The 15,831-nt window shown below is 48.1% G+C and overlaps 1 protein-coding gene across 3 annotated transcripts in view; it reads right to left on the bottom strand.

Moving 5' to 3' along the window:
- LOC144145520 (uncharacterized) overlaps positions 1-15,831 on the bottom strand; it is a gene marked incomplete in the record, with an annotated part of 396,732 nt that overhangs the window by 182,241 nt on the left and 198,660 nt on the right. The window contains 1 exon segment of one of the 3 annotated variants that reach the window (XM_077677173.1): positions 4,948-5,733. 3 annotated transcript variants of the gene reach the window in all.

Raw genomic sequence — 15,831 nt, 5'->3', positions numbered from 1 at the left:
CGCGCCCTGCATTTTTTTTTTTTTGCCTCTCAAAGTAACGCGTTCTGCGTTTTTTTTTTTTCGTTTTTTTTTTTCTGGCGCTCACGTACATGTCGATTTATCCCTTTCTTCTCTCTGTCTCTCTCTCCTTTTCTTTTCAAAACTAAAGGTGCTTACTTTCGGAGACGAAATCGGAGAAACTATAGTTAAAGAGGTAGGTCTGGAAGTCTATGTGTCACGAACCGAAATTTTTTTACATATATTTTCGAGATAACAAAACGACGAAAAACGAAGTCTTGCCCCGCGAGGTCGTGGAGCTAGCCATCGACCGTCCATCGAAGGGCATTTGCATGCCGCCAACCCCGCCGTTTTTTATTTGTATTCCCTTTAAACACGTTTCGATCACTGAGAAGTGCCGGCCAAGTGCCGATAAACAGTTAGTTAGTGCACCATAAATCTGCGAATTCCCGCTTTCTGTTTGTAACGCCGAAATCGATATCGACCAGCGAAGCTCGCCCGGCTTGTATTTTTGTAGTTTTTATGATTTTTTTTTATTTTTCGGTCGTCTCGCGCATTCCTGTTGAACGCATAACTTATTCCTTCGCTGCACACGGTCATGCGACTCTTCACGCTATATTTATGAGCGCCGAACTCTCGAGACGCGAGCAACTTGTCGTCGGGAAGAAAAAAAAAATCGCCCGTTTTTATAAAAAATTGTCGTTCTTGTATTTCACTTTGGGTGGGAATCCTTCTTCAGTTTGTAGATCAAGATTTAAAATAAGGAGTGTTTTGGGGATTTTGCTGCGAAAAGTAATGGCGCGCGCGGTGCTTGCTTGGGACTATCATGACGCCGATTGTGAAAATTGCAGCTTCTAAGCATATTTTGTCAGCTGAAAAATCAGCGTGCACACGAAAATTTTAAATTAAATGTTCGGAGGAGGACTGCTAAAGTGGAGAGCCATTCTTATCACATAAACTTCGGTCCATTACGGAGTTATTTATCATGGCTTTCCTTCACTGAAGCAAATTTTTACAGTGGGTATACTTGCAATCCTGAATTCTTATTCAGAATTCTAGCCATGAGCACTAGATTTAAAGTGTGAATGATCAAGGTTCATTCACGCTAGAGTAGCTTTAATCTGCACGACTTTCATCAGCACGACTTGGTATTGGTACATAACAGATGTGAAGAGCAGCTTGAACTTAAACGAAATAAGGACAGAAGCACATGTGTTCCGTCTGTATTTGTTCAGTTCCAACTGCTTTGCACCAACGAATGCTAGCTAAGAATAACGTGTGCGGTCTGATGAAGTTTTATATTTCTGGAGCCTTATTTAAATCGCTAGCCTCACAAAGTGCTCCACCCGCCGCGGTGGCTCAGTGGCTAAGGCGTTGCGCTGCTGAGCACGAGGTCACGGGCTCGATTCCCGGCCGCGGCGGCCGCTTTTCTGATGGAGGCGAAAAGCAAAAACGCCCGTGTGTACGAGATTTCGGCGCACGATAAAGATCCCCAGGTGGTCAAAATTAATCCGGAGCCTTCCACTACGGCGCGCCTCATCGCCTGCGTTGTGTCGGCGCGTTAAACCCCACAATCAATCAAATCAATCACAAAGTGCTCCAGCTCGGTGTTCAGCTCTCGAAACTTCGCTCGTACTAAGCATCCAACGCCTTGCGCGGGACACCGATGGAAACTAGGTGCGTAAACAACGGGAGTCTGCGGTAACTGCTTTGTAGCGTGGAACAACCTGTATGCATACGGACGCCGCGTGCCGGCATTTTCGCGTCGAAAAAAAGAAAAAAAAGAACAAGTAAATGAGAGGAGTAACGTGGCGACTGCATCTGTGAGTGGTATATAGTGTTCACATACTTGTACGCAGTACATGCCCCCGCAGAATTAACATACCCGTTTAAACATGTGCGTTTGTGCTTCATCGTTAGCTGTTTTCTCGGGATATGCTATAGTTGACTGACTCACAGAATTCATGAAGTGCTAACAATAAAACGCAAAAAGAATATCGGAATTCCTGCCTCCGAGCATGCTGTTTGGAGCACTGAACGACCCTTATGCACATTCAACCCCATATGTCCAGAAATGATGCTACGCTTCGCTACGGGAAATGTTGACGTGGCGTTTTCATAACGAGGGCAAATAAAAGTACGCTTCAAACATGACAGCAGGTCACATGCAGAAGGCTTGTTCCGGTCGTCATCCTCATTATCATCAAAACCTTTTTTTCCCCTCGGCGAACGCCTCGTCTATCAAATCCGTCGTTCGGGCCGCAATTTGTCTAACCCCTCCGCACGTCCCTAAAAATTCCCTCCAGTCTCCCGGCGTTCACCGGGTATATTATGGGCCCCTGCTTTTTCTTGGATAGTTCTCGGGCAAACCGAGGGCGTTCAGAGAGTCACCCCGGACAGTTCAGAACCGCTAATAGTGGTAGCCCATTGCCACCACCTGTTGTCACAGCGCGCATTAGACGTCCTGTTCACGCCATTTCGTTTCGTTTGAGCTATTGTCCATACAACCCTCAGCGCCCCCTCGTAACCTGGCTGCCTTCCTATTTCAAAGTTCTGAATCGGTCGATTTTATTTATCTACTGAGAACTCAGGTCTCATTTTCCTTGAATATCCAACTGGAAGCGAAAACATACCGCAATCCGGCTTTCGACCTGGGAACCACACAAAATTATGGCAAGCCTTATTAGATTAACGGCGCAGGAAACGTATGCAAAAAAAGTAAACTCAACGAAGAGCGTGTTTTTTTTCTCTCATTTTAATGCCCACGCCGCAGGATCTTCAGCGGGGATCGATGGTGCCAAAAAACATTCAGCGCCGAGGAAATACGCGAAACTCTCCTTTCATCAGCATAAAGCGGCCGTTTTTTGAGGGGCCGCCGTGGACTATATCGACGTCCCGGGAACTCATCCTGTGTTTCTGCAGACGCTCTGAGGTTATGCCTTCGGGAAACGCCATTATCGAGCCGCGCGCTCGCGAGAACAAACATAATTAATAACTGTCTCCCAACATTTACTTATCCTGAATCAGCAAAGTGTGTCTGATTATAATACCCGAATGGGGAAGCACTATACGGCGCGGCTTCGGAACAACCAAGGCGGGCGAACGGATATTAGATTTTGCGGTAGAGAAAGCAGGTATACATTTAAAAAGAAAATGGAGGCACGCAGATAAGTAAGCATCAAGAATAAAAGGAGGGGAAAAAAGGATGTTCAGATACGGCTCCAGTGCCACGTGGTTTCGAGCTGTCGGGGAGCTTCCTCGACAGCTAGAATTTTACATTACCTCCGTGGTGTTAAATTTACGCTTGGTACGCACAGGTGTTAAGAAGGGAAACCAAAATAAAATACAGAAGAAAATAGCTTTCCGCGAAGTGTTTGAAAGCTGCTTCCTGCTTGCGGTGCCTCTGTTTTGCTTTAATTTCTCTCCGCTGAAAGTTTATTTTTTTCCGCGTGCATTAAATCTGACAGATAGTCTCGCTGCCTAAGTGTGCGCGCTGGGGGAACTCTTGATCGATGGAGTTTCTGCTCACCGCAAAAAACCTGCACGAGGGTCTGACGAGAGGAATTTCCTGGATTTTCTTGCTTTCCTGCCACTTATTCTGCGCAGAAATGTGTTGCAGTCGAGACCTTATAGTTTCGAAATATTAAAGGCGAACCTAAATTTCGCCGACAATTTTCGCAGAGCGGCATAATAACAGCTTGCAGTCTAGTTATCTGCTGTGACAATTGCAGCTGGCAAACACAGAAAACAAAATGGTTCCCATTTTGCGCAGAACGCTTCAGAGACCCGGTCTGAACTGCGCAGGTGTCTCTTATCGTGAAGTCACGTCCTGAATGGATTAAAAACGCGAAAATAAGGTGTACATCTGGCGAAATAATTGCGGTTGTCTCTTTCAGGCACGTTGTCCAAGTGTGCTGTCAGCTTTCGTCTATACTCAACGTTTTTTTTTTCCCCCTCCGAAAACGAGGAATTTAACCAAGCAAGAACGCGTCAACAACAACAATCTGAGATTCCCCAGCTGCGTAACGAACTCTCTCTCTGCAAGAAACTAAGCGCACTAAACCGATGTCTTGTTTTGGACTCTAAGAGACTGCACGTGGATTGCTCTTCTTTTTTTTTTTTTTTTCGAGTTTCGTAACGGCCAACACTCGCGGGTCAACAGCACAAAGCCCTTTCCTGAGGCGAAAAATCGGGATGTGAAACCTGACGTCAGCACCAAGCGCATGCGTGTGCAGAAAGCAGCGTGATGACAGCGAAGTCCTCTCCGCAAAGGGATGTTAAAAATTAAAGGCTTCGGTTATGGGATAAACACTGGAGACGTGTGAGTCAGGTGCAATTCTGATCCTTTGTTTCGGCGTTGTTTCTATGCGATATTGCGGCGGTCCACCGACACATGTGAGAGGCACGGTAATTACTAAGAATAGATTGAATGGTGTTCCAGACCCCTGATGAATTGTGGGGTAGCACAGAACAGTGCGTAGTCATCAATTACATCCGGGTCTTTCCGGCGCGCGATTCGATTCTCGCGGAGGCGAAGTGGCGTGGGCTGTGATACGCGCGCTCCATAGAATTTACCTGCAGTATAACTAGGAATTAAGCTAGAGCCTAAAGAAAAAGACACCGGGTGGAGCACAAAGGGAAATTTTCTCTGCATTACCGATTTCAAAGCTTATTTAGATGCAATACTGCGCTTGTAAACGGAGCCTGCACATGGCTTTGTATATTAAACGAAAAGACACCAAAGAGATCAAGAATTAGTTGCAACGAAAAGAACCAAATGTGAGCGGGTGTCATAGATGCGGGCCCCAATTCTATGAAGAAGAAAACACAAAGAGAAACGAGCAGTGGTACACGCCCCAGGATGACGGCGACCACGACCACGTCAACCCGCATGTCCCGAATCGCGCGGCCATCGATCGCGCGCTCGGAAAGCGCGGCTTCGCAACTCACCTCGGTATCCCGAGCGATCGGACTTGCGGTAATTCCACGTCGTTTCAGCCGCGGTGGTCAGAGCCGGTGAAGATGACGGAGGCGCATCCGGCGCCGGACACGAGCACGAACACGAGTTGTCGTCGCCGGCGCGAGACGCTGCAGGGCACGGGAACCGCACACACGACCAGCACGGCGGCGACAGGGGCTTCTCAAGTCGGGCGACGGACAAACGTCGGTGGCGGCGGCAAACACAGCTCGTTGTCTTCGATCTCGTGGCGGATTCCTTCTTCGTAACGTCTCCCCGAGTAGTAGTAGCGGCAGCAGCAATAGATCCTCGCACGGTGACGTTGGCCCGGGTCGCTCGCTTCGCCACTGGCCCGGTCCAGAGTCCCATCATGCCGGGTTGACCACCGGTAGAGGAGCGCTCACGGCGGAGACGACAAAACACCGAGCTACGGAAGTGTGTTCGCACGTGACGACTGATCCGACGAAAGGCAACAACGTGGGAACACGCACCGGTAGGTGGAGAACAGGGGGCGAACAACAAACAGTCGTGTTGCACCACGAGAGAAAACAACCAACAAACTCGAGGTACCGCCGGAGTAGCAGACGACAACACGGAGACACGCGCGCGCGCGAGCGTGCGCTACGCACGAGCGCACGCACAGTGTTCGCGCACGCGATCGCGATGCACGGAGGCTGGGAGCGCGAACGTCAGTGGCGGCAACGGGAGGAAGAGATCGCGGCAGCAGCGGCGCCGCTCCTCGGATCGGAAGCGCGCCGAGCGAGTCGATGCGCGCGACTCGCCGATCTGCCGGGAGACGCGCCTAGTTCGCTTCGCGGCCGACGCGAGGCGCAGCGGTCTCGAAGTGTGGGGGCAAGGAGCGGATCGCGGCTTCGTAGGGGAGGGTACAACAAGACTGGAAAGAGGGCGTCACTTTTTGCGTCTGATGCAGCGATGCAGCAGCCTCTGCGAGTGTTACGAGGCGACGCGATTAAGGCGAGAGAGAGAGAGAGAATCGAAGGAAGTGAAAAATAAAGAACGCAGAAAATATCGGGAGCGGAGGAGAAAAAAATAATGGAGAGAAAAACCAGACAACTGTGAGCAAATATTAAAGGAGAGAGGGGACTGGCGAGAGAAGACAAAAAGAAGTTGGAGCAGTGGCGGGGCAAAGGGTGGGTTTCGTTAAAAAAAAAAAAAGAGGAGATTCATGTGCGTATAGGCGGCGTGAAAACCGTAAAAAGAAATCGTGCGAGAGAGAGAGAGAAAAAAAATGACAGGGGGAATTATGCGTGCACGGCTTGAGACGCTATAAAAATGCACAAGAACTGGCGAATTGAAACTCGAGACAGGCTGCCTTCTCCTCCCCGGTCTCTTTATTTTACATGGGAGATTTTCAATCCTGCACCATTCCCCTTCCCTGCAGTAGCTCTTCGACGAGAGAATAAAAAATGCGTTCCTCCTTTCACAATTATGTTTGCGGAGAAGGCGGGCTTAGCGCAGACTTTGCGAGCATCATGAAACGAATGACGCGTTTCGAAACAGGCGCGGTGATCTTTACCGTAGCAAACAAAAGATGCATGCGTCTGAAAGCTGTCTCCTACATCCTCCAGCCGGAGTCCGAACCCTCAATGCGTAAGCTTAATCACGCGAAACAAGAAATGAAAAGAAATTGTTGAGGGATTGAGAGTGACAGATGTTGCGATGACCCAATTGACGATGCCACACAAATTAGGTTGCAAGTTCTACTTTATTGGAGGCTTATTAAGACGACTTTACTGACAGTCTCCAAAGGCGACCTCTATAGACAACAGCATTGAGAACCAATCGCCGCTGATTGAATCCCAAATCGACGCATGACCGCGTGTATAGGTCGTTAACTTCTTGCTGCTGATGATACTTGCGAGATTCATCTTTTGATGAACGAAATCGCGCAAGCAGTCGTTCTCATGTACGGCCTCAGTTAAGCCGCCAATCACAAACAGAGGCTTGAATAGGCTCGAAACAACTTCACTGAACGCCCACTCAAAGGAGGGGAATCACGCAATCCGATTGCGGTGTGTTAGGTCACCTGTACACGTAAACAAACAGCACGTCATCGAGACCACCGCCGTTCCATGGAAACCTCCCCAGACTGGCGCACCGCGCACAGACGTCAAGACGCGCAGATTCGATCCCAATTTCGAACAGGACGCGATGTACCTCGGATTGAGTATGACTCGAAATGACTCGAAATGACGCAGTAAATGTCTGCATGCGTGTTATTTCTTTTTAAATGCAGCACATTTACTGGGCTATCCGCCAAGTAAACGTGCGTACAATTACAATTGCGTAAATTACAATCGCAATCACATAGTACATTGCAATTGCGCTCGCTTTGACCTCACCTTACTGATCATTTACGGAATAATGCGGGTTAGCGGCGCCCAGAGGAAACCTCGGCGAAGGCGATCACCAGACTGGAGTCGTATTTAGGAAAACTAATGTAAATTCAACTTCTTTTTTTTTTTGGAGGGGGAGAGAGCGAGGGCGCTAACACTCCGGAGCTAAACTGGGCTGTAAGGCGGGCCCCCGCAATGGAGGGCTCCGGACTAATGCCGTCCACCTGGTGGTCTTTAACGCGCGCCAGATTCTCTGCGCTTTCTTTTTCGCCTCCACCAGAAAGATGGCCTCTGCTACCCTGATCGAAATAATAGGTCCTTGGTGTCAGCAGCGCAGCGCCGTAGCCACTAATCCACCGCGGTGGGTATAGGCAAACAACTGAGCGAAAAAAATTAATCGACCTGTGGACAAATGCTTTTATTCGGGTGCCTCTTACACAAATATGGTAATATCACGTGAAATAGCAGCTGTTGTCCCAGAAATCAACAAAACATCAAACTCCTCCTCCCCCCCCCCTCCTTTCTTTTTTTCTTTGGCAGACCGTCCCGCAATCAGTTATCGCAGTTTCTGAGCCGGGCAAATACCGATGTTCATGAATGCGATGCAACTGAAGAGAAGACTAGAAAGTAGGTGAAAATGCCTGAATTCCTTTTTTTTTTCTTGTTTATGTGAAGACGACATATAAAGAAAGTATTCTAAATGGAAAAGGTCGCTCATGCCAAAGATAGAACGCGGGGAGCACTTGGGCCTTCCCCATGATGACCTACAGGTGAAACTCGTGACTCTTGTTTATCCCGGCTGGCCCTCCGATGATTCCTGTGGCTCCACAACCCTGGCTTCTTTCTTTCTTTCTTTCTTTCTTTCTTTCTTTCTTTCTTTCTTTCTTTCTTTCTTTCTTTCTTTCTTCCGCTTTTTTTCTTTCTTCCGTTTTTTCTTTCTTCCGTTTTTTCTTTCCCGCAATTTTTATTTCTTTTTATTTATTTCTTCGGCCCTTTGATTTCTCTTTACTTATTTCTATTTTCTGAACGTTAGTTGTGTAATTCGGGAGAATTCCTCTGAAGACACATCTTGGCATCCTTTTCTTGTGCCTCTAACATAATTGCACATTTCAAAAGAGAGGTAAACAGACATACAGACCGGCGGGAAGGGGAAGTATCTATGCATGTGCATTCTTTTCAGATAGCCGATATATTTATGCTTGTGACGATCAAAGCTGGTAAGATTTTCGGGTATTATTCTCCGCGTGGATAACATCTGCCCCAAGCCAGGAAAAAATTAATTAGAAAAGATGTAAGCAAAGAACCCCTGATATCGTTCAGACAAGAAAAGATAAAGAGGTTCAAGGACTGAAACGCGTATATTGTGTAACTTTGGGGCGCCGGGAAGCAATTTTTTGCACTTTCAGGCCACCTGCATTATTTTTTACAGCGAAAGCTTTCTTAGTGGTACCGATGGCGTCCTGGGGAAAAAAATAATGCGCTTTCCCGTAGACCAGTTGGTGGACCGGAAAGCTCTGATAAGGTATCTGGACACACGGCGCGTGCGTGAAACCGGGCTTCCATTGTGTCAACACGGTTGCTTGAAAATCGCGAAAAAGGAACGGTTCTAGAAAAGACAATGTACGCATCTATCACGAAGAAGGAGTACAATAGTATAGTTTTACCTCATAAACCACGTATCGTTATACACTTAGATCGTTCGTAGAAGCGTTTACTTCGCGCACGAAAAATCGTCGCATGGATTGGTCCTTCGTTTGCGATTTGAGACTTTGAATGTTTTAAGATCGATCGGAAGCACTTTCAGCGAAAGTTAGACGCACTTTTAACGCAGTCTTGATGTTGTGAGAAAGCTTTCGCGCTTCTCTCAATTTTCTTTTCGAAGGGATGGTAAAGTTTTTACGTTGTTGTGGTTGTTGTTATTGTTAAAAAATGCCAGTTATCAAAATATTTTAGCGGCCTTTAAGGAGGTCTTGGCCGAATTGTACCGAAAGTATACTTGTTCGTATTACGCTTCACTTTTCGCTCCACGTTGCGCCTCAGAGTCCAGGTCTGACTAACGTAAGCAGAATCTGGGAAAATGAAATGAGCTTTTATTATTACTACTTTTCTTTCAAACGTAATTTGAAAATGAGATAGGGGATCCAGCCCCGACAAGTTGATGCACTAGGCCAGGCCTCGGGATTTTCCTACTTATCAGTTTACAGTGTTTCCCGTATTGATTTATTTCCGCTAATGTCACTCATGCCAGGAATTTCGTTTAGACATTCGGAACATTAAGCAAAATCCAGCAGAAAGAAAGAGCTGCATGTTTTCGCATAAATGCCCCACTAGACATTTTGTTTTTTTTCGTTTCTACAGCCAACAGGTGATCTGCCTTGACAGTTATCCCGCGCCACTTATTAATTTCTGAATTTCTGAGTGTCTTCCCCGCATAGCTGTTGTGATCGTCGGCGCGTGTTCTCAATAAAACGTGCTCGATACCCGAAAGGACGAGTGGGCGTATACGTCGGGTCGGTTGGCTGAGCCCATTACAGGTATACTCTGTCAATTCCGAGCTTCCAGACATAAAAGTGACGGACAGGGGTAATAGGACAACACATCGAATGAATGCAGATAAACTCCCGGCGTCCTGACCGTATACTGTCGGGGGATGATCTCCGTAAAGCTGCCGAGAAGGCTGCGCACGTGCTTATCTGCTGAGTTGGCGCGAAATGACTGTAATGTGTTAGCCTAGAAGAGGAATAAGACGCAGTATACCGAAACGGCAAAATACCCATCAACCTCAATGAAATGCAGGTAACGGTATCTGCTCTTATTAAATGAAATTCCTCCAAAGAGAGGGTTGTCTTTAGTCGCAGTTGTTGCCGGACGCGATTAACTCAAGCACGCGCTGCGCTGGAAGTGCGTCAGAACAAATCGGGAGTGCCTTTTCGAAGCGAACACTCCCGCCTAACAACCAGCTTAGAACCACGTAGGCACGTTGTGGAACGAATATAATTTTTTTGGCGTTTGAATTAGGGAATATCAATAAAGCGTGTTGTGCGAAGCGAGCAACGAGCCATTAAGCGTTTTAGATGCAGTGTCACGCATGCACAACGCGGGGTGGTAATTGTACGACCATCCGAGAGAGAGAGAGAGAGGGAGGGGGGGGGGGGGGGGTTCGATGGGCCAGTATAAAAATCGTGAAAGAAGTCGACTGACACGTTTCCCGTTTTTGTTGCCAAGAGTTTCGGAGTTAGAAATTCCGAAACTGTTGGCAACAAAAACGGGAAACATGTCAGTCGACTTCCTTCACTATATATATATATATATATATATATATATATATATAGCAGAACAGAAAGATACGCGACGAGGGACTCGGTAAAGATACATATCAAGGTTGCAGTCATCATTGCCAGTGCTATTCGGCTTTTTTCGAAATATTTAATAGGGCCGAATGACGTGTGCTTGTCACGTTTCCTTGATACATTGATAAATAAGCGAAAATATAAGTCGAGAAAAAATCCGCCGTCCCGCTCCCGGAAAAACGGCGGATTTTTTCTCGACTTATATTTTCGCTTATTTATCAATGTATCAAGGAAACGTGACAAGCACACGTCATTCGGCCCTATTAAATATTTCGAAAAAAGCCGAATAGCACTGGCAATAATGACTGCAACCTTGATATATATATATATATATATATATATATATATATATATATATATTTATGTGTTGGTGTGTGTGTGTGAGTGTGTGTGTGTGTGTGTGTGTGTGTGTGTGTGTGTGTGTGTGTGTGTGTGTGTGTTATGCCTTACCTGTGCGTTGTCGATGCAGCCTCTTGAATTATTAGACGACAGCCATCCGCTTCCAACAGCAGTTACACGTATGCGCTCATAGAAAATAACTCCCTGGAATCGGCTTCGTCACACTTAAACCGAAGTGTAAATTTTTTCGTGGGGAGGAATCGTCAGAATGGAATAAAGAGGCCAGACATGTCATTCGTCTAGAACATTTATTGCGGGCTATGCGACATCACGCGCAGCGCAAAACAGCTGGCATTGCCCAATCGTGCAGAGCGGACCCCGTTTTTTTTTTTTTTTTTTTTGTTAAATTGTCTGATGTCACTCTTCGTTGGCCTGCTCATCGCCACTGAACACAACAGTTAACTGGGCCCTCATATATATACGGTGAAGCGGGCGGATGGTTCTTTTTTGTTTGTTTGTTGTTTCATGCGTACGGAGAGAGGCAAATTACAGGAGCACGCAGCATGCTTTCCTGCCACGACATGTTCCTGGGGATGTTGTTGCGTTTTAATGCGACAGCATTACATGGTCCATTGAGCTATAAACCCGGTATCCTGTGGCGTCACCCGGCGGCGCAGTAGTCACCAACGAGTCAGGGCGCTCTGCGCTGCTCACCGCCGCACTCACTGCCGGCGCTGCAGTCACTTCAGCCGACGCCCATGGTGACGCCCATAAAACCAGCATATTCTCTCGGTGCCATGTGATCCCCAGAACCTGCTATTGGGCGTTAATGCTTTCGCACTCATAACTCGTTAAAATGTCCCCAGACTTCTTTTGTTTTTTAGGTGCCAAGCATTCCTACTCAACTAATCTCCTCGCTGAGCATTAATTGGCTGTTCCCTAGAGTGATAATTGACATGTTGGAGCGATGCTCCTCCGAACGAGGGACAACGCGCGTTCCGTTTATCTCTCTTGCGCAGAGACGGCCAGTCGGACGGAGAAGGTAGAGGAGGGAGGGAGAAGGAGTGGGTTCGTCGCAGACAAAATCATGGCCGTTTTATTTAAATCCGCTATCGACTCGTCGGGCACATGTTGTTGTCTTTGCACGTGGTTGCTATAGGAGCCGGCTGGTGGCTGTGCCCACTGCCCGCTCCTCACCAGCTGCTTGATGATTGCCTCAACCACGCCCACATGCATTCGTTGGGAGGCGGAAAGACAGCCGTGGACGGGCAACCGGACTGAGACCAATGAGACTACAAATGGAAAAAGACTTTGGACGGTTGTGAGAAAAAGAGAGTTAAGCGGGCTCCCAATGTTGACGCCAACTTGTCTGGAACACAACAAAAATAGAGACAGAAAACGAATGAATGTATCACGAGCGACAAAGATTAGATGATAATTTATCAGGCTATATCAGATCGGACGGACGGAAGGACGGACACACCGACAGCGAGACAGATATATATACATATAGCTTTGTTTAGTTTTTTTTTTCTTTTTTGCTTTGCTCCTAACTTTCTCCAGCTTTTAGGCCCCAAGTCAAGCGGTAATGTCAAGTGAAGTATCGTGACATTTCTTAACGCGACTCGATGCGCGCACATATTTACGTAAATACGTTTATCATGCATACTGAAAGCTGTTTTCCGACTGCTGACGCAAGCGCGATAGATATAACGCTTACTCGCTTTAAAGCGCAAAATACCAAAGCAAAAGAAGATTTGAAACCCAAACAAGGGGAATATTTTCAGGGCGTAAACAACGGCCCTAAGCAACGGAAGTATAGGTACTTCGTGTAAGCGAGAGCAAGAGTTTCGGAAACAGATGCGTTGCACCGCAAATTTATTTCTTTCTTTCTTTCCTTCTTTCTTTCTCTCTTTTGCTCTTTCTTTCGGGATTAATCTCAAAGGGCCCGATGACCGTGTAATGGTGATGATCTGATCTCCCCACTTGTCCACCCCGACCGCGGTCACCACCCTTCGATTTATCGCAGGAAGCGGGCCCTTCCGGGCAGCGCTCGACGGCGGTGAGGTGAAGAGACCACCACCTGCCCCACCAGCATCGCTGACGGACGACAAACGAGCAGACGTCGGAGCTCCCTCTCGTCTGTCGGAGGCCGCGCTGCGAACCTTCCGGGCCGTGAAAGCGGCGCCAAATACCTCGCTGCCCTTGATAAACAAAACGCCAGAAAAGAGGTAAAAACAAAAGAGGCAGACAAAGGAGTATAACGCCCGTTCGTTCCGCGTTTCTCGCCACCATGTCTCTCTCTTCCCACTGGTTCGCTCGTTTACGCTTCCCTGATTTTCGTTTTGCCGTGCTACGCGGGGACGACTTTCGGTCGCCGCCTCACACCGGCTGGCCCCAACGATCTCAGTTTCCCGCTATGTATTCTCGCGAGCAACCGCTAGCACCTGCGCTCAGCTCCTTCCGAGTGTGAGAAAGAGTTTTTCGTGTGTACGTGTACTAAACCGTTTCAACGGACCGGTGATTCGCGTTCGACGGTTGGCGCTCGCCCCCTCGCCTCTAAATTCGCCTTCCCCCCTTTTTCGGCATCTCTACGCTTCACAAGTCGCCGCGACGATGACGAGCGACGTTTCGGTTCGCGGCGGCGCTGCAGCGTCGAGTACGCGCCGCGAAGCAGGAAGCGTCCGAAAAAGCGAGAGTCGCTTTACTGGCTGTCCATGCGTGCAAAGGCGGGAAGCCGAAGGCCTTCTCTTCCTCCGCCAGGCCATGGGAACATCGGCCGCCTACCAATCCCTCTTCGGTCACGCTAATTCCATATCGCCGGCCAAGCGGGCCGCGAAGCTAGCGCAACCCGCGTTTTTCCACGCCGCCGCCGGCCTCCTCCTTCGTATGCGCATGTGCGGACGGCGGCAGTTTGTCGTTGCGACCGACGGCGACGGGTAATGATCGGTGCGAGTCGACGGCACCGTGCGCTTATGATCATCGCCGCCGGGAAGCTGTCCGCTATACTTCGAGAACGAGTTTTCGAACAGCGCGGTCCACTTCGCGCTACTGGTGAAAGAGTTTTCGATTCTTTCATTCACCTCTCTAGTTTTGAAGCCACAAATACAGTTTCCCCACCAGTTGGCCTCTAAATGAACGGCTCTCCTTATCATTCGGCGTATCTTGAAAAATTTTCTCGTTGCACTAGAGGGGAGGGAGGGAGACGACGTTAAGAGAATAACTGAGGACAACAGTCAGCGATCATTCATGCTGTTCGTTGGCTTTTGTCTTCGACCTCGCCTAGCCTTGCTGCTATGCGCTTACGTATTGTCTTACTGACCACAGCCATGCACTTACGGAGAGCTTATAAATAACGCCGGGAGTTCGCGCCCTATCTCAATCTAGCCATGGCGCGCCTGTGCATTTTGTTGTGTAAATGCGACGTAGACAGGAAATGTCGCAGAAGCTAAGTTCCGAGCGTGGGAGCCTGCATGATTCTTTTCGCGGTTCTCACCGTGTGACCACAAAAAATGTAACAAACTAAAACATTCATTGCTTTTTTTTTTACTAATGAAAAATGACATCCTACGTCATTGTAAGGGTGTAAACAAAGCTCATTTAACACCCGCTTTCGACGACGGCTTCAAATGATACCTCGCGTCAAGGCGCTTGCAGAGCTCAATCTGTTCGGAATAGATTACTGAGCTACCTTCGGAATATATTACTGAGATATCTTCTGGTATCTCAGTATCAGCCTTGGCCAGATGCGGCGGTGGGCTCACTGTGACGCAGTCAGTGTGTCCACTCGAAAATAAAATACAACACGCGTAATGAGGGCTCTCAATGCCATACAAAGCGTGCAACCCTTTTCCAGATTCTTCGATGTTTACAAGCCTGTTGATGCCTCCCAGCCAGATTGTTGACGTCGCATTGATTTCACTTTCCTCGTGACTATGAACAAGACAGAAACTCGGGCATCGCGATCGAAGCTAAGTACTGCAGAGTTGTTCTTAGTAATTTGAAACTGTCCGGAGAAATATTTTCGCAAGTAAACTTGTGTGCCATACGTTGTGATACGTTGTAACCGGTTTTGTCATTCGCTTAGTACTATATGGTATTTACAATTTACTTAATGTATCTACCGTAAATGGCGTCGTCAGTGGGTAAAAAAAAAAAAGGGCGCGAAAACGCTCGCCGTTCGGAGACACCCCCGACTTCTACGAATTGAGAAGTAACCGCCGTCTCCATCACAAGGGGTCATGGCGTCGTCAGCCGCATGTATCAGCCGGACCAATTTGGCTACTGCTCGATCATTCCAGTTTCCGAGTAAGCGGCGAATTCGCGAGTCGATGCACTAAAGATTCGCAATTACGTACTCCGGTCACGTGCCCAAACCTATATAGTTATCGCGCGGGCCGTTCGCATTCCCACTGGTTACATCTGCCCAGTCCTCCAGTGCTGCGCGCTAATGGGAATGCGGCAGACTCGCGCGTGTACAAACAAGCAAAGCGCGCAAAGACAGGCGCTCGAATGAAGAACGAGGCAGAAAGAAGTGTCCGCGAAAGAAAATAAATAAAAACGGCCGGTAGACGTAAGAAATAATCACCGCCGTGCGATTCACCCGTAGTGGCCAGTTCCACACCCACGGGGGAAAAAAGAGAAACGGAGATTATATACTCGACGAGCGCGAGGAAATAGGAGCCCGCGTCCACCCTGAATGCCCAACAAAATAAGGGACGCGCCTCCAAGCTCACCGCACTGCTTCTCCGCTGCGAACAAGCGTCAGTGCGTTCGTTTGTGCGCGCTTGTTGTGCACGTATTATACGCAGAACAAATTGGAAACGGCACA

This window comes from Haemaphysalis longicornis, unplaced genomic scaffold (genome assembly GCF_048455015.1).
Source record: "Haemaphysalis longicornis isolate Haplotype H1 unplaced genomic scaffold, Haemaphysalis longicornis Haplotype H1 scaffold_7, whole genome shotgun sequence".
NCBI lineage: Eukaryota > Metazoa > Arthropoda > Arachnida > Ixodida > Ixodidae > Haemaphysalis > Haemaphysalis longicornis.
Note: the sequence above shows the minus strand (reverse complement) of the source record. Positions and strands in the feature narration are given on the sequence as shown.